The 2,439-nt window shown below is 41.5% G+C and overlaps 1 pseudogene; it reads right to left on the bottom strand.

Annotated features, from left to right (window-relative positions):
• Window positions 1-402: 402 nt before the first annotated feature.
• LOC147450979 (uncharacterized) lies at window positions 403-1,568 on the bottom strand (annotated as a pseudogene).
• Between the last annotated feature and the right edge of the window lie 871 nt (window positions 1,569-2,439).

Genomic DNA, 2,439 nt, shown 5'->3' with positions numbered 1-2,439 from the left:
AAGTTGATGTATAATGACAAGTAACCAGAAACGACAATTACAAGAAATAAAGAGACATTGATTATAGAAAATGAAGAGCAATCAGATTAAATTCATGAACGAAATTTTTTGATTACATTGTTGAGTCTTATCACAAGTGCATTCAATTTATTCAATTGCACTTTTAAAGATGAAACCTCCTTGCGTAATGACAATATTTGCTCCTCTAGCTGAGCTACTTGGATATCCGCTACATTTATTTGACAATCTTGAACTACATTTTTTATTGACTCTACAAACTCTTTTATGAAAGACTTAAGGGTGCCATTGGCATGGCCATGTACCTTAGTCCAAATCTGTAGTAGGATTTCCTTTAATCTTTTGACAAGGCCTTCCTCCACTCCATCCAATGTGTCCTGCATGTCAGTGGCCTCCATAGCATTCAAATGACCCCCCTCCTCCATTACAATCTGCATAAACAAGAATGACACCAACAAGTTATGGCAAAAAAATGAGGTTCAAGGAAAAGCAATAGTGATGAATTAAAAACCTTCAAGATGCAACAAGCATTGCCTCTGTACGATGCACGAGAGGCATGAAATCATCGCCTATCTCTGTGCCCTCGTTGTTATCGTCACTGTCATCAATGATGATAACATTGGCTCTTGGATCGTTGACATTGGTCGCTTTAAATGCGGTCGTATTGGTAAGCTCCTTGCTATTCACAAACAGTGACAAGTACCTAAAGCAATGAACGCATATATGGGAAAGAAAGCAAAATAATATGATGCTAACCTTTGTATATATAGCATCCCATCAAGACCTAAACCAATTGGCTCTTGGTTGTGCATTGGCGTACAAGTCATCGGCCACAAAAATGCTCACTATGTCTTGGTAAGTCACGGTTGAAGGAAAAGACATGCAGCGCCACATTGCTCTTATCTTTTTCAGGTACATTCCTCGGCCTTGGTAAGGAATGATCCACGACAATAAAGGGTAGTATTTTCCGGTACGCACCATGATGTGCAAAGTACATCGTTCCCTAGAGGGTGCCGCATTTTGAACTTCCAATACATTGCAACGCGGTCGAAAATATTGTTAGGTGTTAGACATACCCTTTTCTTGAGGTCGTCTACACCGTAAAGGGTGTACAACTCTACACCCTTGTTGATATTGTCAACCGTGACATTGTGAGTCAGCTTCTGGAAGTGTGCCTCCCCTTCGTCCTTCATGCAGTAGCCTACCATCCCCTGGAACGTATGCATATTTTTATGCTTTAGAGCTCTGCATAGGATGTTTGCACCTGGCGGCCCTTCCTTATCCCCACCCAAGTATGACTTCAACTTCTTCTTGATGGCAATAAGAGACAACGACAACATACAAACCACCATCTGAAAATGCAAATGGAACACACTGCCTCCTCTTTCCACGACGCAAATCCCGTCTAATGTTTCCTTCTGCAAGACTTCGTCCATGCGTGGAAGAAGACATGTATCTATGTCCTCCCCTCACACGGAGATTGTGACACTTGCCTCCATTAGCTTTTTTGGCTTCTTCGACTCCTTTGAGGACCTCTCCTCTGCGGTCATTTGATGACGCCCCCTCTTCTTAACGGGGACGCCTTCTTCACTCGTGCTATTGGCCGCACCTCTCACACTATTTTTCAACGAAGCCATTGTGTATGTGTGCTCTCTCGAAATAAAGCAAGATAAATAAAGAAACCATTACTGCCACACAGAAAGCTTTAAGCAAGCTTATGTGCTCTTCTGTAGAGACTCATTTGAAAAAACCTAAAACACAAAATATAGAAATTCTGCCATTCATCTACCCGGAAGAACTTGCAGGCAACTTTGCAATGAGGTCAATGAATGGACCTAATCTCAAGCAATTTCTATAACGCACCAGTTCTCTCTGTCTCTCTCTCTCTCTCTCTCTCTCTCTCTCTCTCTCTCTCTCTCTCACTCTCACACACACACACACACACACACACACACACACACACACACACACACACACACACACACACACACACACACACACACACACACACACACACACACACACACACACACACACACACAATGATTGTAACACAGAAGTCATAATGACAAAGCATTCTGGGATGGTACACACATAACACCCACATAACACACACACATAATATGTAGAACACATCGTACAGACTAAGGTACACCTTGTGATAGTATAGACACACAACTACACAAAACAAGTATAAACACACAACATACTCATGAAGTATTGAGCAAATAACTAAAGTAAAAGTTATTAACATGCCTCCACTAACCATGCCACAGGCTACGACATCATTGGCGGAGGAGTAATGGATGGACGGCTACCTCTAAAAGCAGGATGGATTTAAAAAAAAACTCCCTTTTTATCATGTACAAACCTTTTTTGTAACTGATTTTGAATCTTCAAAAGCATGTATGCACCCTTGAT

Source organism: Adiantum capillus-veneris, chromosome 9 (assembly GCF_014529385.1).
Source record: "Adiantum capillus-veneris isolate H3 chromosome 9, ASM1452938v2, whole genome shotgun sequence".
Classification (NCBI taxonomy): Eukaryota; Viridiplantae; Streptophyta; class Polypodiopsida; order Polypodiales; family Pteridaceae; genus Adiantum; species Adiantum capillus-veneris.
This window is presented reverse-complemented; position numbering and strand designations above follow the sequence as displayed.